This window comes from Rhineura floridana, chromosome 22 (assembly GCF_030035675.1).
Source record: "Rhineura floridana isolate rRhiFlo1 chromosome 22, rRhiFlo1.hap2, whole genome shotgun sequence".
Classification (NCBI taxonomy): Eukaryota; Metazoa; Chordata; class Lepidosauria; order Squamata; family Rhineuridae; genus Rhineura; species Rhineura floridana.
The window spans coordinates 16,065,063-16,086,767 of NC_084501.1; the positions used below are offsets into that span (position 1 = coordinate 16,065,063).

General features: G+C 44.1%; 2 long non-coding RNA genes across 2 annotated transcripts; both read right to left on the minus strand.

Annotated features, from left to right (window-relative positions):
- Positions 1 to 6,586: 6,586 nt before the first annotated feature.
- LOC133374932 (uncharacterized) lies at positions 6,587 to 8,541 on the minus strand. The gene is made up of 2 exons (XR_009760022.1): positions 8,376 to 8,541; positions 6,587 to 7,188 (listed from the first exon to the last, which is right to left on the minus strand). It is a non-coding gene; the product is annotated as an uncharacterized LOC133374932 (long non-coding RNA).
- Positions 8,542 to 17,192: 8,651 nt separating this feature from the next.
- Positions 17,193 to 19,809, minus strand: LOC133374931 (uncharacterized). Its single transcript, XR_009760021.1, has 2 exons — positions 19,572 to 19,809; positions 17,193 to 17,805 (listed from the first exon to the last, which is right to left on the minus strand). It is a non-coding gene; the product is annotated as an uncharacterized LOC133374931 (long non-coding RNA).
- Positions 19,810 to 21,705: the final 1,896 nt, after the last annotated feature.

The following is a 21,705-nucleotide window of genomic DNA, read 5'->3' on the forward strand; positions in this document are numbered from 1 at the left end:
TCCAGAAGAAGAGCCCACCCACACAGACCACATATGGGTCTCCTTCTCCCCCTCTCTTCTCGCCACCAGACTGCCCTGGGTCACCCCAGGTGGGCTCCCAGATCAACCTAAATCAACCTGACTTGGTTCAGAATACAGGATTCTGCTGGATCTGGTGCACAGCTCTAGTCATTTTCCAAAATCACTGCAATTTCCTTTGAGATTCTTTCAGAGGTGTTGTCGGAGTAGAACCTCCCTCTCACCCACCCACCCACCAGTCTCTGCCCAAACACCTCATATTTTTCTTGAGGTGAAATTTGTTGGCAGAGTTTGTTAGAGGCGTATGCCCTGTGTGTGTGCGAGTGAGAGAGTGTGTATCATAAGGCTCCCAAGGAAGAGACACTCGAAGCAATTAATCGTTTACTGGCTTAACCCTATACAGAAGTGATACAGACAGAAACAACACATCTCCTATGTTAGCTTTGTTCGCCCCCCACACTTACGCATTCTCTTTTCGTGTAAAGGCATGCTATACCTGTGGTTCGGCATCACATCTGAAAAAGAACTGTGAGTCTATGCATAAAAGACAAGGGCGAACAACGTCACAAGTGCAATTAGTACTGGCTGCCAAGGGAAGAGGCAAGCTAGACAGCACGGACTGAGTTGTAGACCCAGGTGCTACACACAGCATGATAAAGGACAAAACATTGTTCAGAACTATGTGTGCTACTGATGAAAATGTGGTTCTAGCAGATGGCACAAACAGACAGGTACTGGGAAGGGGAACTGTAAACATATGTGTACTAAATACTGTAATGACTGACGTATTGTATGTTCCTACATTGGAAAGAAATATCATGTCTGTAACAAAACTAAACTCAATGGGATATGAGGTTACATTTAAAAATAGAATATGTGAGATAAGAAGAGACAATGAGGTTTGTTTGGCAGGGGTTCTCAGGAACTCTCTGTTCTACATAACACTGAGTCCCAAAGGACAAATAGCTGTGATAGCAAATAGGAAGCCTCATGAAAACTGTATACATCTTTGGCATAGAAAACTAGGCCATGCCAATTTCGGAACAATAAGTAAAACGTCTGAAACCAGTGAGGATGTAACATTTATGGATTGCAAAAGGCACGTAGACTGTGGCGTTTGCAGGCAAACCAAAGCTACTATAACTCCCATATGTAAAGAGGCTATAAGTAATACTGACAAACCATATCAAACCATACATATAGACCTTGCTGGACCATTTCAAAGGTCCCTGGGTGGTGCAAGATATTTCCTTGTAATAGTAGATGATTACACTAGGTTTTGTACCATATCTTTATTGAACACAAAGGATGAAGCAGAAGGGAAATTGAAACTCTTTGTGAAGAAGGTGGAAGTGCAACATGGCATAACTGTTCACCAAGTACGATCCGACCAAGGTGGGGAATTCACCAGTAAATCATTAGAACAGTACATGATAACAAAGGGGATAAAACATGCATTAACAGCCCCGTTTTCTCTGTTTCAGAACGGAGTGACAGAGAGAAAAAATAGGACCCTTCAGGATGCCACAAGGGCCATGTTAAGGGACTCAGACCTACCTAATGCATTTTGGGGAGAATGTATGTTATATGCCGCTTATATACAAAATAGGCTATATCACAGTGCAACAAATATGATGCCATACAAGAGGCTACATGGCAGGAAACCTAGACTGTGACATATTTTGAGATTTGGTGCACAATGCTGGGTGCATGTACCCAAGGGCAAACGGTATGGTAAACTAGCACCCAGAGCACAGAAAGGAAATATATTGGGTTTCCAAAATGCCTACTATCGTGTATGGCTACCAACACAAAGGAAAGTGATTCTCAGTAGGAGCGTTAAAGCCCAGGAACAGGACTGGGAAAAGACTATACAAGTAGAATTAGAACCCTCAAAGAGAGAGGAAGAGAATGCAATAGGACAGGAACATGACATAAAACAAGAGGAAAAAGAACCAGCGCTTACGGGTGTAGATACAAATAAAACACAGGAAGCTGAACCTCAGATAGCACTGAGAAGATCTGAAAGAGCAAACATAGGAAAACCACCTGATAGATTCCAGATCAGTACTATACGTTTACAAGACGGCAAGAAATATGAGTCAAACCTAGAAGGAAAAACAGAGGATGACACTTTGTACATTGAATGTGTTAAATCATAAGAAACTGATTTATCGTATTGTATTGACAAAGCCACTATGCGAAGAAGCATACAGCAAACTTGTAAACATGCTTGGTATGTGTAATGTATATATATAACAATGTATTTGAATGAATGTAAGAGGAATGAGTATAAGAGGAAGGAACTGTCTTCAAAAGAAAAAAAGGAGGGGGCTGTTGGACCTAATTTTTATTTATTTATTGAATTTCTTAGTCGCCCATCTGGCTGGCTATCCAGCCACTCTGGGCGATATACAAAATAGGCATACAAATATAACAGACATTAAAAATCTGAAAACAATAATGATAAAATACAGATAAATAACGATACAGATAACAATTTAACATAATGTTCATAAAATACCCCAAAGTAGACAAGCCGTGAAAACAAAAGCAACAAAGTCTGAGTCCCTCTGAAACATGACGAAGTTTCCATCTGGGAGATCTGCTCAAATTCAGCCATCAGTTAGCAGGCTTGACACCCAATACAGCCTTGAAGATCTTGACGATCTTCACAAAGAACCCTCATCCACAGAAGTGCTGGGCCACATTCCCTGACGCTATGCATTTCAGCAACCTCTCACACACCTCTAACACACAGCCATGGGTTAAACCAAAAAGGAGCTAACAGAAAGTAACCACAGCTGTATGTCATTAGCTCAGAGATAAGAAGCTAGCAAGCTATAAAACCTGTTGACATCAGCTCTAATCAAGGATCATTATTGTAATTCAGAACAACCACAACCATCCATCACCATCACCACCCAGTGAGATATTTGCAACTCATTTCAAACATATCTAACTTTTTTTAAAAAAAAAAAAAAGTTAGAATATTGGTCAGGCTACTTGTTCATCCAAAGGTCTAACTCAAGGGTGGTCCCCTAGAAGTTTTGGGACTCCAAATCTCATCAGCCTCAGCCCCAATGGCCAAAGGCCAAGGATGATAATAGCTGTAGTACAGCAACATCTGGAGGACCACAGTTTCTCCAACCCTGGCCTATCTAGTGCAACATTCTGTCCAACCAAGATCCCTTCAGGAAGTCTTCATGCACAAATTCATGACCACAATAGCAATTTCCTGGTGGGAAATCTCAGCTACAGGCATTCAGTGACATCATAAGCAAGAAATGTTGATGAGGAGTCTCCTGCCATTAGGGATACTCCTGGTTTCCTTTAGGGATAAGGGAGTAATTTGGTTTGGTTTGCATTTGATTGTGAAAGTACGGAATCCATACTTTCCAAAGTGACGGGGATGCAGAGCACAGCTGTTATGATGAGGAGTCCAAGATAGGGGGTTTACGTATGCAAGACTCAAGAGATATTGAATCATCCAAGGCTAGAGGAATCCAAATAAAGAAGACAACCCACTTTCCTTTCCTGGACATCCAAAGCTATGTGTCATTCTGTGGTGGCTCATTGGGACTGGTGGGGTGGAAGATTTGTAAGAGAGTGCCATTGTTGGGGAAAATGGTCACAAAACTACATGGCATCCTATGGTCACCACAAGAACAGGGAACTAACACTGATTGTCTGAAATGTTTGTCATAAACAGGTTTTAAGATCAAGACGAATGTGAGATTTACTCCCATTTATTGGTCTCAATGGTGTACAACTTGAATAATGAAATTTCTAGGTTCCCATATAATACATTCAAGAGGGGTCTCCAGGAGGGTGAAGAGCTTGAGATAACAAGTTTCAGTGTGATCTAGATAGTTAAGTGTGATCTATTCCATTTAAATGTTAAAGAAGTTTAAATATTTTAGAGGGGAGATCAGAAATTGTGGGTGCTTGTAAATAAAGCATAAGGAAGAGACCTCAGATAATTAAAAGAGATTGGGGGGACCATGGAACAATTCATAAAGATCAATAGAAGAGAAATATTAACTGTCTCTGTACCAGTGGAAGTTTGCTGTTGCTGCTAAGAACGTCCTAGGAAGCTGAAATGAATGATGGGGCTATACAGTGACAAAGCTAAAGAAAACATAAGGCATAGTTTAGATAAAATTATTGATATAAGGTTTATATAGGTATAGATTATAAGTAATCATAATAGGGGAATAGATCTAGCATCAGACAAGGCTTAATAAAGAAGGCCACCCTGGGACAGCAATGATTGACAGTATGGTCAGAAAAATCCCCTTCTCCCCTGAAAAGGAGAAGTGAGAGAAGGCAAAAATGACAGGATTCACCACAAAAAGGGGAATGCTGGTGCAGTTTGGGATAAACAATCTACATAGACAGAGGCAGATCAATCTTGGAAGAAGGGTATGTTCGAAAGAGAATAAGACCCAATCAGCATAGGAAGATTGTCATAAAATTAATAGTTGATTATTAATATTTCCGGAGGAATCTAGATGTAAACAAGGAGGCTTAGAATCACATGTGAATGGCCCTGTCCCATAATTCATATCTCATTTGTTGCTGTTATGTGCCTTTAAGTCGATTATGACTTATTATGACCCTATGAATCAGGGACCTTCAATAGCATCTGCAATGAACCACTCTATTCAGATCTTGTAAGTTCAGATCTGTGGCTTCCTTTATGGAATCAATCCATCTCTTGTTTGGCCTTCTTCTTCTCCTCCCTTCTGCTTTTCCCAAAATTATTGACTTTTCTAGTGAATCATGTCTTCTCATGATGTGTCCAAAGTATGATAATCTCAGTTTCATCATTTTAGCTTCTAGTGACAGCTCTGGTTTAATTTGTTCTAACACCCAATTATTTGTCTTTTTCACAGTCCATGGTATCTGCAAAGCTCTTCTCCAACACCTCATATCAAAAACTGGAATTAGTTTACTGTGCCTCTCATTGGCTCTGGTTCCACCTACTGTTGGGGCTTCCTGTCTTCCGCCCTACCAGTCTCAATGGCACTAATGACCGCTGGGAGCTGGATTAGATGGACACACACATCCAAGGAGGATCGACCTTTATTTGGCCCTTTTACGAGTGTTCCAGAAATCTGAGGCATGTAGAGTTGTGATGACAGACGGGCCTTTCCAGCACTGGTTCCCTGACTGCCCCCTACTTCAATGTCTTTTGGGCAATACCACATGGGAGACTTGGCTTCCAATCCTCACTCAGCCATGAAGCTCCCTGGGTGGCCTTGGGTCACTCACTGTCTCTCAGCCTAACCTACCTCACAAGATTGTTGTGAGTACCTTGATTGCCACCAGGCATCTCACTCCCTATTCCTTCTTCCCAAGGGACGTGCCCTGGAAATTGTAGCCTCCACACCTGTCCTCTCTTCTACACCTCTGTATGTGCACGTGTGTCTTTGGCTTTTTGAAGCCACCTTCTGGTCCTCCCTGCCCTGTTACACATGACTGCCCCTTAGCCTGCAACACAAAGCCTATAGAGAGGGACAACTAATGTGTCTTTCCAAGCTGTGCTGGACACAACCTGCCCATCTGCTCTTATGCCATGTCTGCTTGCTTCTTTGTCAGTTCGTTGTGTGTATTAGTGTGTTAGTTTAGTGGTTAAAATTAATTCGCTAATTCTCTCAAACCAAGGAAATGCACATTGTTACTGAGCTATTTGACACGGATGTTAATAGATATGTAATGTTGTGGCAGAGCTCTTCCCCACTAAAGTGTTCATTTTGCATCTTTTCATTCTGTGGAAGCCCTCCATAAACATTCCCACTTTTAAGACCTGTGTGAGTGTGAGTTACTGCATAAATATCCCACGTCAAAAAATCTTAATTCACAAGATTCCCACCACTTGCTCTTATTAAACACTTGTCTACCGAGGAGGTTTGCTAACAGGATGAAGAGACAGGAGAGGCAAGAACACGGAAACAAACCGTTCTATGATATGCTGAACAATTTAATGAGAAAATAAAGGAGGGAGTCAGAGGTTCCGAGCTCATCAGGAATGGATCAATTACAAGGTGATGGTGGTGACTTCAGAAAAGGTGCCTCTTCCCAAAAAGACACATGCGTGCAAAGCTCAGGAAGCCAACACAATAAAGCCAACGCTTGTGTCTTCTTTCTAGGATGTTCTGTCAAAGTTGCGTCTGGGCTTAACATGGCCGGCAACTAGGGTGGTAGACATTTTGGGGTTAATAGGGGCGGCAACTTATTGGGATATAGCAGTGGCCACATCCTGGGATATTGAAGCGGCCTCACCAACTTTGGACATAGCCATAGGGACGCTGCCAACCGGGACACTGAACCGACAGATAGTAGCCAGGATATTGACGGAATGAGTCAAAGGCATTCTGTGGATGCCCTCCATAAACATTTCCACTTTAAGACCTGTGTGAGTATGAGCGATTGCATAAATGTGACAAAGAAAAAACTTAATTCTGAGATTCCTAGAACGTGCGTTTATAAAACACGTCTCTACCGAGGAGGCTTGCTAACCGGATAAGGAGATTGGAGAGGGAAGGAAACAGAAACCAAACTGTTCTATGATATGCTGAACACTTTAATGAGAAAACAAAGGAAGGAGCCAGAGGTTCCGAGTGTATCGCGGCGGCTCGATTACAAGGCTGGGGGGAGTGACATCAGAAAAGGTGCCTGTTCCAAAAAGGAAGCATGCACACAAACATCAGGAAGCCAAAGCAATAAAGTCAAAGCACCATATGAACTAACAGGCATGCTGAGCCCTCACAGATCCCATTGGTTGTGCAGTGGGGTCTGTGTTGCGCTCAGCACTTCTGAATATTGTGTCCATCTGTTCAGCCGAGGGTCAGAATATTGTGTCTTCTTTCCAGGATGTTCTGTCAAAGTTGCGTCTGGCCTTAACATGGCTGGCAACCAGCTTAGGGATACCGGCGGCGGCGGCAATATACTGGGATATAGCAGGAGCCACACCCTGGGATATAGAAGGGGCCCCACCACCGTTGGACATAGCCATAGGGACGCCGCCAGCCAACAGGCTGAACCGGTGGACAGTAGCCAGGATATTGACGGAAGGAGTCAAAGGCGGAGAGGTCGTCATCTTCTGGATGATGCAACTCGTCCAACGGAAGGCTGTCCATCACCTGAGCCATCTTAGAGCAGGTTCTGAAATGAGATTTGAATAGAAGATGATAATCTACAAATATTGTATTAGAACCGAGATGAGGAACCTCAGGACTGGGGACTACATGCAGCCCTCCAAGCCTCTCCATCAGGCCCTCAGAACTCACACCTCTCACTAGCCACACCCCTCACCAGCCCTGCTTCATAGGTCCCCTAGTCCTGGAGCCATTCTCACAGTGGGCAAACAGATGGGCCAATGGGAAGCCCAAAAGCAGGAGATGAGCACGACAGTTATCTCCGTACTTCTGATACCCAGCAAGATGCATTCACTGGCATACGCTAGACATATCACCGCCGTGGCTAGAAGCCATGGCATTGTTGCATAAATCTGGAATAAATCCCCATTCTGGTAACATTCTATGCAATAGCATTTAGTGCCCCTGAATTCAATGGTGCTTGTCTTCTCAAAGCTCATTGCTTTCCTTATTCTGTATCTTATGGATCCCCATAGCTCACTGGCAGAGCATTTGCTTTGCATAAAGAAGGTCCCAGATTTAATCCCCAACATCTCCGAGTACTGCTGTGGGACATTCCCTGCCTGAAACCCCAGAGAGCTTCTGCCAGTCAGTATAAGCAATATGGAGCTACATCGACCAATAGACTGACTTGCCAGAAGGTAGCGTCCTATGTTCTGATTAAATTATCCCTAGGTTCAGAATCATGAGGACTGGAGTCTTTTAGGGAAAGGACTATGTCTTAGGGATAGAGTGTGTAATTAGCATGCAGAAGATCCCAGGTTCAACCCCCAGCATCTCCACACAGGGCTGGGAAAGACTCCCTGCCTGAAACCCTGGAGAGATGCTGACAGTCAGTGTAGACAATACTGAGCTAGACGGACCAACGATCTGACTCGGTATAACACAGCTTCCTATGTGCTTAAAGGACCCTCCAAATTTCCCTCTTTAAGAAATATTTGTAGTCCCCTGACATTTTCAGCTATGCCCATTGCACAGACTCTTTCCTCAACAGGACTAGAACCCAGCCCATGCAGAGCACTCAGCATCAGAAAGATTCATTTGAACCTTATGCCACAGCTTCACTGAAATATTCATTTTGACATCCCTCCAGAATTTTACCCAAGGAGGAATTTGCAAATTTCAGTTTAGATCAAATTCAGTAGCATCCCTCAGAGAAAAGAGATATTTCAACCCCACAAATGGTGAAATTACCTGCTTTCCTAGTGGATCTGATGAGATGCTTTTGGAGTATCCGACGCTTGTGGAGTTACCGACTGCGGGAGAGCCCTTTTTATACGATCCCTCTGTGTGCCTACAGGAAGTCCTGCTCAGTTCCAGAAACGAAAACGCAAATAGTAAGCTCTATGTGTTGAATAATTAATTAATGCTCTCCAATTATTTTTTCCTTCCTTGTCCCACATGGTGTTTTTCACATAGGAAGCAAAATGAACACCTGATCTTGTGTGGGAGGGAAAATTAAGGTTATTAAGGCTAAAATGCCATACCCACTTGCCTGTAAGTACCATGGAACTCAGTGGACTTCCTTTTCAGTAGACATTGCAGGATTGTGCTGGAAGTTCATTTTAGAATATATTGAAAAAGAAATGGCTTTGTGGTAACCATGACTACATGTTTTTTTAAGAGGACCCTCCCCCTCTACCTCCATGCAACCCAGAGGCCGGTGAGATGCCAATTTGCCACTACCCCCTTCATGTGCCACTGTCTGGGAGGCCATTTATGGGTTCCCTGGGCTTTGGGCCCTAGACATTGGCCAGTCCTAGATGCACCACTCACCAGGCGTATGACAGAGGTTCTAAAACTATGCATGGTGTGTGGGCTACAGAATGTTGGGAGATGCTTTCTCAGGAGAGAAAAGGAAAATACTCTTTCATGTTACACATAGTCAAATTATGGAATTGGTCCCCACAGGAGGTAGTAATGGCCACCATCTCAGATGGATTTAAAAGAGTTAGACAAATTTATGGAGGAGAAGGCTATCAATGGCTATGAGCTGTAATGGCTTTATACTATCTCTACTGTCACTGAAATTATACATGTGAACATCAGCCGCTGGGATTTTCAGGGGGGAGAGAGAGCTGTTGCACTCAGATCCTACTTCTGATTCCCCAAAAGGGGTATTCAATCCTCGGCATCTCCCAGAAGGGCTGGGAATATCCTGTGTCTGAAATCCTGGAGAGCCGTTGCCCGTCTCTGTAGATAATACTGAGCTAGATGGACCAATATTCTGACTCACTATAAGACAGCTTATACCCTCCATCTTCCTGTAGACTTTTCTAATTTCCTTGAAGGTTCTCTTTAGGAAATGTTTGGTGTCCTGTTAAGTCCCCGCAAACTTTTCATCTATGCCCACTGCACAGACACTTTCCTCCACAGGAACTAGCATCCCAACAGGACATTCAGCACCAGACAGGTGCATCTGAACCCCACACCACAGCTTGATTGAAACCCTCATGGTGACATTCCTCCAGAATTTTGTCCCAGAAGAAACTTGCAATTTTCCCTCGACTTTTCACTTTAGGTAAAATTCACCAAGAAAAATCAAGTTCTTCCGATATTTAAGGACCCTCGGAGAAAATATATGTGTCAGCCACCATTAAGCCCAAAAACTGGAAAGAAATTACCTGCTTTCCAACTGGATCCGATGGGATTCTTATAGAGTATCAGATCCTTTTAGAGTAACCCATAGGGGGACAGCTCTTTATCTAGTTTGTTGGTGTGCCTAATGAAACAATCTTGCTGAATCCCAGCATTTAAAAATCAACATTTGTGAGGCCCTTTAAGGTATGGCTCTGAGATTCAGTTGTAGCTGCTCTACCAACGAGGCACATGGTAGAGGTTCTAGAATTATGGTTTGGTAAAGTGAATAGTGGGGAAATTGGTATCCTTTTCTCATCATACTAGAACTCAGGGACATCCAATGTAGCTGAACATTGTTCTTTAAACTGCTGAAAATGAGAGGTTCAAACAACAGCACAGGGCCGTTTGCAGAAAGGGCTGTCACACAGCCCCACACTGGGCTATGAAGTCCTGACAATCAGGTACAGCATTGTTACAAGGGTACCTGTATCTCTAGGGTTCTCATAGCTGCATTCCTAATCATGGATCTTGACATGAGTGCCTGTATCAAATGGATCTAGGCAGAAACAGCCCTTTCTGTGAACCCTCAAGTTTTGTAAGTCATGAGAGGCAGCAAAAGCATCCTGTCTCAAGACGTTATGGATCAAAAGGTCCTAAGTTTCAAAATTGTTAGAGGAAAAGTGCTCCTCATAAACAGTGAGGCCACCTGGGCTCTGTTGATCTCTAAGGGATAAGGGAGCGATCACCCCAAAACAGGAACTTGGGGTAACATTTTTCGGGAGACCAAAAGTCTTATCAGTAAACACATCTGGTAGAATCAAGTCTTCACTTGCAACTCCCAAGTGTCCCATTGCTCTTCACTTGTTACGTCAGGAGTCCCTCTCCTGTTTTACATGTTACTCAGTGTAATTCAAAAGCACATTTAAGATCATGGTTCCATGGGCTCAAGCAACACCTCCTGAGGGCTCCCATGTTTTGGATACCTTACATTGCTCCCTAGGAACATCACATCCCTACCAAGGACAATAGAAAGGGTGAGATCTCTGGCTCTCTACCTGCTAGCGAAGGGTAGAGCTTTATTTTTGACTTTGAGCCCTGATATTCTTCAGGAAAGGTATATCCCTATCGCTTTCTTTCTCTCTTTTCCTGCGTGTGAGTAGGTAAGAACCTGGAAATGCTTGGCAGAGGGTTCTTTCTTAATCTCTCTTCGTTTTAGGAACTCTATGTGTGACACTAGGTAAAATGCTGCCTGCAATCTCAATTGTAATTGCTGTAAACATTGTTCCTGTTTCCTCTTTTAATAAACCAAACCTTATTTTACCTTTTGTGTGTGTCTTTCGGCATGGTAGGGATGGGTATAAACAAGTAAGATCAGGGTGTGGGTCAATTACAGCTAAAGATTTTGCTTTCAGGGTATATTTTGAGTCTCTGGTGGGTGGACACGTATGCAGAGATTCACACATACATGTGAAAGAGTGTCACCTGACCACTATGATGTCATGGGACACCCACCTGTCAAATTTGGCCCTCCATGGGTGGGGAAATAAGGATCTGGCCTGCTGCACAGAAAAGGTTCCTTATCTTTGCCTTAAATAATAATTATTTATTATTTTATTATTTATTGAATGTCTATCCCACCCTTACTCCCAAAGGTGCCCAGCACGGCAAACATAAACAAAACAATTTGACAAGCAAAAGAAAAACATACTAAAAACAGTTTGAAACATTCCAAATCACAATTGCAATTAAAAACATTCCAAAACAACATGGTAAAACGCAGTTCAAATATTTTAAAACCCAGCTTAAAAGCATTCCTTCATCGATGATCTTCAGTTTGCCAGGAACAGCCCCCTTCAGCCATCAAATGGCCGGGTAAACAGGAATGCTTTTGAATTCCTCCTGAAAGTTAATAGTGATGGAGACAGATGCCTCTCACTGGGGAGGGCCTTCCACAAATGGGGAACCACCACTGAAAAGGCCCTGTCACCGGTCAGCACCAACTGGGCAGCACCTACTGGCAGCAATATCAACAAGGCCTTGCCTAACAATAGTATGGCCCCAAGCTGTTAAGGGCTTTATATATGAAGAATAAAACCTTGAACTTGGTCTGGTAATAAATTGGCAACCAGCACAGAACTCGGAGCAAAGGCATAATATGTTGACAGGATCTCACTCCCGTCAGCAATCGTGCTGCAGCATTCTGCACTAACAGCAGCTTTTGTCCCAATTGCAAAATAAGTCCCACATGGCATCCAAAAACATCCCTGGTTTCTATCACAGGAAAAAAATCCCCACATTTCCAGTCTTTTGAGGAAGTAATGTCATTTGAATAATTGGGAGGGAAGCCCAAGGAGATATCCACAACAGGTGTCCTTGCACAGAAGCAGGTTTTGCAACAGTGTCATTGGATAAAGCACCTGCCCTTTCAGACCATTTTTTTCTTATCAAATGAGATCTCCTATGAAGTATCTGTTGGGGCCTTTAATTGAGACTCATGTGGCTCATGCAAACACCTCCTTCTTAAACTCATCTGACCTGCAAGTGATGTCTGAGAAATCCTGCTCATTTTCAGGGCTCTGCATGCTCCCCACCCCCCTGATCATATCTGAGGCCAAATCCAGTACTTTGGAGCAGAACCAATCTGATCTGGAATAATGTGGCGCTGACCCAACCGTGATTCAGCCCCCAACTAAATCAGAGTGTGTGTGTATACAGTTTAATTAGGGTTTAAAACATGCAATGTGGGGGGAGGGAATGAGACTGCATGCACTTCACCTAATTGTGTGGGGCAAAACCCTACACCGGCAGAGTTTTCACTGGACAATTGACATGTAAGTTGAACTGCAGGGTAGTCTTTCTAGGACTTTGTTATAAATTGTCACCCATACAATATCCCTAACTTTCCACCACTTACCACTTCCTGCATTCCTTCTGGAAACAAATTTAAAAAACCACCTGGGGCATCAAAAGTCCCAGGAATGCATTGGGGTATATTTCCTACCCCAGCCAACATTAGCGGATTGGGGTAGTGAAGAAAAACCCAAGAACAAAGAGCACTGGATTCAAATGCAGAAGAACATTCTGCCTCCTCTGAATAAGTGTTTTCTGGCTCTGGGTGTTTGGGTATTGTCAAGGGCACTTCTTCTGATGCCACAGATATAGATGTGACCTGGGGTCAATATACCAGCGCACCATACATTGGAAATCTCATAGAATCATAGAGATGGAAGGAGCCTGTAAGGTCATCGAGTCCAACCCCCAGCTCAATGCAAGAATCCAAATTGAAGGATTCCTAACCAGTTTCTTATTGGGGCAGAAAATGCACCCCAAAAACCTTTAGTGTGCTTTTTTTCCTTTGACATTGGATGAAGCCAAATCGGGGCAAGAAGCAATAGGATCTGAGTAGGCAGGGTGGGATGGCTTCCCTGGCTTCCCAAAGTCACACATCACTGCTGGTCACCAAAACGGGTGGTGGTGGGGCAGCAGGCAGTCAAACATAGGAAACACAGCAAGCCACCTTATACCGACTCAGGCCATTGGTCCATCTAGTTCAGCATTGTCTGCACTGACTGGCTTTCCAGGATTTCAGACAGGATTCTAAACTGGCCCTACCTGGAGATGCCATTGGGGATTGAACGTGGGCACTTCTGCATGCAAGGGGGATGCTACAGCACTCAGCAAGGTGCGGGCACAACAGCAAGAGCATAGGATTGGCTCCATGGCAGGAGGGTTTCTCTGAATCTAGGGAAGCAATGCCGCCAGAACAGCTGCTCCTGGAGAAGAGGCCACCCACATAGACCACCTATGAGTCTCCTTTTCCCCCTCCCTCCTCACCACCAGACTGTCCTGGATCACCCCAGGTGGGTGCAATATGATCTGGGGCTCCCAGTCAACCTAAATCAACCTGACTTGGGTCAGGATATGGGATTCTGCTGGATCCGGTGCACAGCTCTATTTGTTATCCAAAATCACTCTAATTTCCTTTGAGATTCTTTCAGAGGTGTTGTCAGAGTAAAACCTCCCACTCACCCACCAGTCTCTGCCCAAACACCTCATATTTTCCCTTGCTGTCAGCTCTAATCTAGGATCATTCCTGTAATTCAAAACTAACACAAACTTCCAGCACCAGCACCACCCAGTGAGATGTTTGCAACTCATTTCAAAACTTCTTCTTTGCAGTTAGAATATAGGTCAGGCTATTTGTTCATCAAAAGATCTATCTTAGGGATGGCCTCCAGAGGCTGTGGGACTCCAACACTCATCAGCCTTAGCCACAATGGTAAAAGACCAAGGTTGATGAGAGTTGTAGTCCAGTAACACCTGGAGGACCACAGTTTTTCCAACCCTGGCCTATCTAGTGTAACATTCTGTCCAACCAAGATCCCTTTGGGAAGTCTTCAAGCACAGATTCATGACCACAATAGCAATTTCCTGGTGGGAAATCTCAGCTACAGGCATTCAGTGGCATAATAAGCAAGAAACATTGAGGAAGAGCCCACTACCATTAGGGATACCCCTGGTTTTCTTTAGGGATGGGGGAGTAATTTGGTTTGGTTTGCATTTGATTGTGAACTTATGGAATCCACATTTCCCGAAGTGATGGGAATACAAAACAAAGCTGTTATGATGGGGAGTCCAAGATGGGGGTTTGCATACTCAAGACTCAAGAAATCTCGGATCCTCCAAGGTTAGAGGAATTGAATTACAGAAGACAATCCACTTTCTTTTACTGGACATCCAAAGCTAGGTGTAATTCTGTGTTGGCTGGTGGCCATTGGGACTGGTCAGGCGGAAGATTTGTAAGAGAGTGCCATTGATGGGAACAATGGTCACAAAACTACATGGCATCCTGTGCTCACCGCAAGAACAGGTAACTAACACAGTACAGTATAACCACAAGAACAGGGTACTAACACCAATTGTCTGAAGTTTGTGTTGTAAACGGGTTCTTAAGATCAAGGTGAATGTGAAATTTGCTTCCATCTATTGGTCTCAATGGTGTACAATTTGAATAATAAAAGTTTCTACGTTTTCATATATTACATTCAAGATGGGTCTCCAGGAGAGTGAAGAGCTGGAGATATAATGGAAGTTCCAGTGAAATTTCTAGATAGTTAAGTGTGATCTATTCCATTTAAATGGTAACGTAGTTGGGTGATACAACATTTCAGTTTAAATATTTTAGAGGGGAGATCAGTGATTGTGGGTGCTTGTAAATAAAGCATAAGGAAGAGACTTCAGGTAATTAAAAGAGATTGTGGGGACCATGGAACATTAAACAAAGATCAACAGAAGAGGAATATTAATTGTCTCTGTACCATTGGAAGATTGCTAAGAATGTCCTGTTGTTGTCCCTAGCAAGCTGAAATGAATGATAGGGGTTATACAATGCCAAAACTAAAGATAATATAAGATATAGTCTAGAAAAAATCATTGATATAAGGTTTATATAGGTATAGATTATAGGTAATCATAATAAGAGAATAGGTATAGCATCACATAAGGCTTTAATAAAGAAGGTCACCTTGGGACAGCAATGATTGACAGTATTGTTGGGAAAAGGCCCTTCCCCCTGTAAAGGAGAAGTGAGAGAAAGTTAAAACCACAGGGTTCACCACAAAAGGGGAAAGTTGGTGCAGTTTGGGATAACCAATCTACATAGACAGGGGCAGATCAATCTTAGAAGAGGGGTATGTTCGAAGGAGCGTAAGACCCAATTAACATAGGAAGATCGTCATAAAATGAATAGTTACTTAGTGGGGCAGGGGTTTACTGGAAGAGGGAGAAGAGTATTTGTGGGGACCCGGGGACAGCTCGGGGCCAGTAGCCTACTCTGAAACCCAGAGACGAGTAAAGGAGAGGTGCCCCAAGGATCCTTGCTGTCTTTGGTGTTTTTGAGTATTAAGTTTACGTTGCTTGCTGAAGAGTGTGGAGAGTGTGTTTGCTTCTATTTTTCCTGTTATCAATAAAATTATTCTTTCAAAAGAAAAATCTTGTCTTGGGTTCCTTCTTCTGCTGGGTTTTAGTCTTACATGGTCAAAGTTTCATTTTTTAAAAAAGAAAAAGGAAATTGAAGTAATGACTCATTTTGCATCTCAGAATGACAGCTGTCTGGAACAGTAAGCTCTAGCAACACCCTAAGGCAACCCTCTCAGAAGAAGGAAGCATAGTCAAAAATAGTGGGTCATAAAGTTGCATTAGAGGACCAAATGTAATTTGCTATTACCTTTAAAATGAGAGAGCAGTGTGTGAGAGGGAGCAACGGTCTCTTTGGCTGAATTTCAAGTGGAGCCTCCATAAACTGTGCCAGCCTACCTGTGAAAACCACATCCTGAGGGCAAAGCAATTTCCGGCTGCTCTCCCCATTCTGTGAGCCATCTACTGGATGGTGCTACTAAGCTTTCTACACCATGAAAAGAAAAATTGGCTCCACACATGAGGAGAGATATGAAGAGAGACTGAAAGAACTGGGCATATTTAGCCTTGAGAAGAGAATACTGAGGTGAGATATGATAGTACTCTTCAAGTACTTGAAAGGTTGCCACACAGAGGAGGGCCAGGATCTCTTCTCAATCATCCAGAGTACAGGGCACGGAATAATGGGCTCAAGTTGCAGGAAGCCAGGTTTCAGATGAACATCAGGAAAAACCTCGTAACTGTTACAGCAGTACGACAATGGAACCAATTAACTATGGATGTGGTGAGCTCCCCAACGTTGGAGGCATCCAAGAGGCAGCTGGACAGCCCCCTGTCGGATATGCTTTAATTTGGATTCCTGCTTTGATCAGGGGGTAGGACTCGATGGGTTGGGAACATTGCATCTTGCTCCCTATCTCATCTTCCAGAGGGACATTCCCTACAGATCTCAGCCTCCACGTCTGTCCCCTCTTCCTACACTTCTGTGTGTTTCTCTGTGTGAGTATCTTTCAGAATCCACCTTTAGTCCTCCCTGCCCTGCTAAACATCACTGAGGCTTAGTCTGCAACACAAGCCCATAGAGAGGGACAAGTAATGTGTCTTTCCAAGCTGTGCTGAACACAACCTGCCCATCTCCTCTTACACCATGCATGCTTGCTTCTTGGTGTGTCTCTTCATTGTGTGTTCCTCTGTGTGTGTGCGTGTTAGTTTAGTGGTTAAAATTAATTCGCTAATTCTGTCAAACCAAGAAAATGCACATTGTTACTGAGCTATTTGTCAGGGATATTAATAGCTATGCATTGTTGTGGTTGAGTTCTTCCCCAGTGAAGTGTTAATTTTCCATCTTTTCATTCTGTGGATGCCCTCCATAAACATTCCCACTTTTAAGACTCATGTGAGTTACTGCATAAATCTGCCGTGTGGAAAAATCTTAATTCACAAGATTCTTTTACACAACACGTAGGTTTGCTAACAGGATGAAGAGACAGGAGAGGCAAGAACACGGAAACCAAATTGTTCTATGATATGCTGAACACTTTAATGAGAAAACAAAGGAAGGAGCCAGAGGTTCTGAGTGTATCGCGGCGGCTCAATTACAAGGCTGGGGGGAGTGATATCAGAAAAGGTGCCTGTTCCAAAAAGGAAGCATGCACACAAACATCAGGAAGCCAAAGCAATAAAGTCAAAGCACCACATGAATCAAGAGACATGCTGAGCCCTCACAAATCCCATTGGTAATTCAGTGGGGTATGTAGAGCGCTCAGCACATCTGAATATTGTGTCCATCTGTTCAGCCGAGGGTCAGAATCTTGTGTCTTCTTTCCAGGATGTTCTGTCAAAGTTGCGTCTGGCCTTAACGTGGCTGGCAACCAGCTTAGGGATACCAGCGGCGGCGGCAACAAATTGGAATATAGCAGCTGCCACACCCTGGGATATTGAAGGGGCCCCACCACCTTTGGACATAGCCATAGGGACACCGCCAGCCAACAGGCTGAACCGGTGGATAGTAGCCAGGATATTGACGGAAGGAGTCAAAGGGGGGGAAGATGTCATCCTCTTGATGATACAAGTCGTCCAACTGGATTCCTTCCATCCCCCGAGCCATCTTAGAGCAGGTAGGGTTGATCTGAAATGAGATTTGGATAGAGCAGCATGATAATCTACAAATATTAGATTAGAACCAAGATGAGGAACCTTGGGGGCACATGCAGCCCTCCAAGCCTCTCCATTTGGCCCTCAGAACTCACACACCTCACCACCCCTGCTTCATATCCCAAATATTTTTGGCTGTCAGGAGTGTGTCCCTCAATAATGCCTCTTGTTTGCCAGGATGGATGATAGAGGGGTGTGTGAGCGAGTGTGGAGATTAGCTGACAGTACAAAGGCAAAAGTCAAATTTGTTGCTCCATCTGTTTTTCTCTCTGGCTTGCACACTCTTGGCATGAGGCTCCTGGAAGGTCGGCCAGAAGACAAGGTAGATATCTCCATCACAGAGAGGGGTGAAGAGAAAGAAGACCAGTTGAAAGCCCTAAGAGTCGTAGCCATGATCAAGACAGTCACGGGAAGGAAATAAACTATCATGCTACTCGTGCAGATATTTCATGTTGTGCAGACTCTCCACAGAAGAACACGAGAAGAGCCTGTGGGATCAGGCCAAGGGATCCCCTCGGCCTGGAGCCCATTCTCACAGGGGGCAAACAGATGTCCCAATGGAAAGACCAAAGCGAAACAGTGCTCTCCATAGTTCTGATACCCAGCAAGTTGCATTCAGAGGCAGGCTTCCTCTTACAGCATAGACATACAGTGATCACGGCTAGAAGGCCTGATATTGTTGCATTAATCTGCAATAAATTCCCATTTTGGTAACATTCCATGCAAAAACCTTGAGAGCCCCGAATTCAATGGTGCTTATCTTCTGAAAGCTCATTGTTTTCCATATTCTATATCTCCTCCAACAGGTACCCACTGTGTATCCCCTTTGAGAAGGAGCCTTAGCTCACTGGTAGAGCATTTGTTTTGCATACAAAAGGTCCCAGATTCAAACCCCAGCATCTCTGAGTACAGCTGGAGGAGGTTCCCTGCTTGAAACCCTGGAGAGTTGCTGCTGGTCAATGTAGGTAATACTGAGCTGTATGGATTCACAGAATCATAGAACCAGAGTTGTAAGTGACCTATAAGGACATTGACTTCAACCCCTTGCTTAGTGCAGGAATCCAAGTTAAAGGATACTCAACAGGTAACTGTCCAGCTGCCTCTTGAAGGCCTCCAGTGTTGGATAGCCCATCACCTCCCTAGGTAGACCAATGGACTGACTAGCTATAAGATAGTGTCCTATGTTCTGATTAAATCATCCCAGTATTCAGAATCATGGGGACTGGGGTCTTTTAAGGAAAGGACCAAAGCTTAAGGATAGAGCATGTACTTAGCATGCAGAAGATCCCAGGTTCAACCCCAAGCATTTCCACACAGGGCTGGGAAACATGCCCTGTCTGAAACCCTGGAGAGATGCTGCCAGACTGTGTAGACTTTACTGAGCTAGATGGAGCACCAATCTGACTCAGTATAACACAGCTTCTTATGTTCCTAAAGGACCCTCCAAATTTCCCTCTTTGCAGTCCCCTGACATTTCCAGCTATGCCCATTGCACAGATCCTTTCCCAACAGGACTGGAACCCAACCCATGCAGAGCACTCAGCGTCAGTAATATGCATCTGAACACCACGCCACAGCTTGACTGAAATATTGATTTTGCCATCCCTCTAGAATTGTGTCCAAGGAGGGATTTGCAATTTTCAGTTTAGCTCAAATTCAGTAAGAAAAATCCATTTAAGATCCCTCAGAGAAAAGGGAGATTTCAGCCACCATCAACCCCACGAATGGGAACAAGATTACCTGCTTTCCTAGTGGATCTGATGAGCTGCTTTCGGAGTATCAGATGCTTGTGTAGTAACCAACTGTGGGAGAGCCCTTTTTATACGGTCCGTCGGTGTGCCTACAGGAAGTGAGTCCTTCTCAGTTCCAGGAGTTAAAAAAACAAATAGTCAAATCTTGATTTGTCCAATTATTAATTAATACCCTCTAATTATTTTTTCCTTCCTTGTGCCACGTAGCATTTTTCACCCAGCCTTCCCTTTACATGGGAAGGAGGTGAGCACCTGGTGCTGTGTGGGAGGGAAAATTAAGCTTATTAAGGCTAAAATGCCAAACCCACTTGCCTGCAAGCACCATGGAACTCGATGGGACTTCCTTTTCAGTAGACATCACAGGATTGTGCTGTAAGTTGATTTTAGAATACATTGAAGAAGAAATGTTTTTGGAGTAATCTTGACCCTTTGTAGAGGAGGACCAACCTCCCTTCCACCTCCATGCAACCCGCATGCTGGTGAGATGCCAGTTTGCCACTACTCCCATCACGTGCCACTCTCTGGGAAGTCATTTAGGGGGTCCCTAGGCTTTGGGCCCTAGACATTGACCAGTCCAAGATGCACCACTGACCAGGTGCTTGATAGAGGTTCTAAAATTATGCATGGTGTGTGGGCTAGAGAGTGAAGAAACATTCGGTTCACATTTAAAGCCAAACTGATCAAATTCACCCTTTCCAAAACAATATGAGAGTCAAAACACTACCATTGTTCAAAAGTCGCACTTATCCAATTGGCAGTGGTGGCTGGTGCCCATCGGGACTGGTGGGGTGGAAGGCAGAGAGGCCAACAGTGGATGAAGCCATAGCCAATGAGAGGCACGAGACAGAGCCAATGGCAGGCAAAGCCAGCTGAGTCTATTTTTGTTCCCATCCTCCTCCCTTCAAGGACATTGTAAAGGAGGCACAACTGAGACCAAAGGGGAGGAATCTGACAGGCAGTACCACAAATCTGGACTGATTGTAAGTATAGGGACAGGCAGGCTGGTGTGGCTGAAGGCAGACGGAGGCTGGTGGGGCAGTGCCCTACTTGTCCCAATAGACCAGCCTCCCTGGGAGATTGCCACTTTGACACAATGAAGTCCTCAGGATTTAATTCAGGGAGAGCCAACAAAATCCTGTCCAGATGCTGCTTGACTGCAACTCCCATCATCCCTGGTTATTGGCCATGCTGATGAGAGTTGGAGTCCACAAGTGTCTGGAGGGCACAGTGGTTGGCTAAATGAGCCAGGTCATTGCATTTCCTGGTCAAATCAGGGAAGGAAATAAATACTGGCTGATTGGCAACCCTACACTGTCCAGGACCAGGTAATTCTCTGACTAAGGACAGATGGTTTATTCCCATGAGACAATCAACAGATGGGACTGGGAGCCAGACATGGCTTTGGATGTCCTGTGAAGGAAACCTGGTTGTCTTCTCCATTTTTCTCATTGTCTTGCAGATACAAATGCCCAACATGGACTCCCCTTTGTTATTTATTTAGAGCTGTGTTTTCTCTTCCTGTAGTTTCAGTACATTCACAATCAAATGCAAACTGAACCCAGATTCTCCCCCATCCCTGACAAAAAATCTAAGATCCAAGAAACCCAAGACACCGCACTTTAAGAAGGATGCAGACAAACGGGAACAGATTCAGAGGAGGGCAAGAAGGATGCTCAGGGGGATTGGAGACAAAGCCCTATGAGGACAGATTGAAATAACTGGGCATATTTAGCCTTGAGAAGACAGAGGAGAGATATGATAGCACTCTCCAAGTTCTTGAAAGGTTGTCACACAGAGGAGGGCCGGGATCTCTTCTCGATCATCCCAGAGTGCAGGAAATGGAATAATGGGCTGAAATTACAGGAAGCCAGTTTTCAACAGAGCATCAGGAAAAACTTCCTGTTAAAGTGGTATGAGAATAGAACCAAATGGGTGGGCACTCCAACAGTGGAGGCATTCAAGAGGCAACTGGACACTCACTGGTTGGGGGTGCTTTAACTTAGATTCCTGTATTGAGCAAGGGGTTAGACTCAGTGGCCTTTTAAGCCCCTTCCAACTCCACTGTTCTGTGATGCTATAATCGCTAGTAGCTGTGAGCTCCTTCCTTGCAATACCTTCCTTAT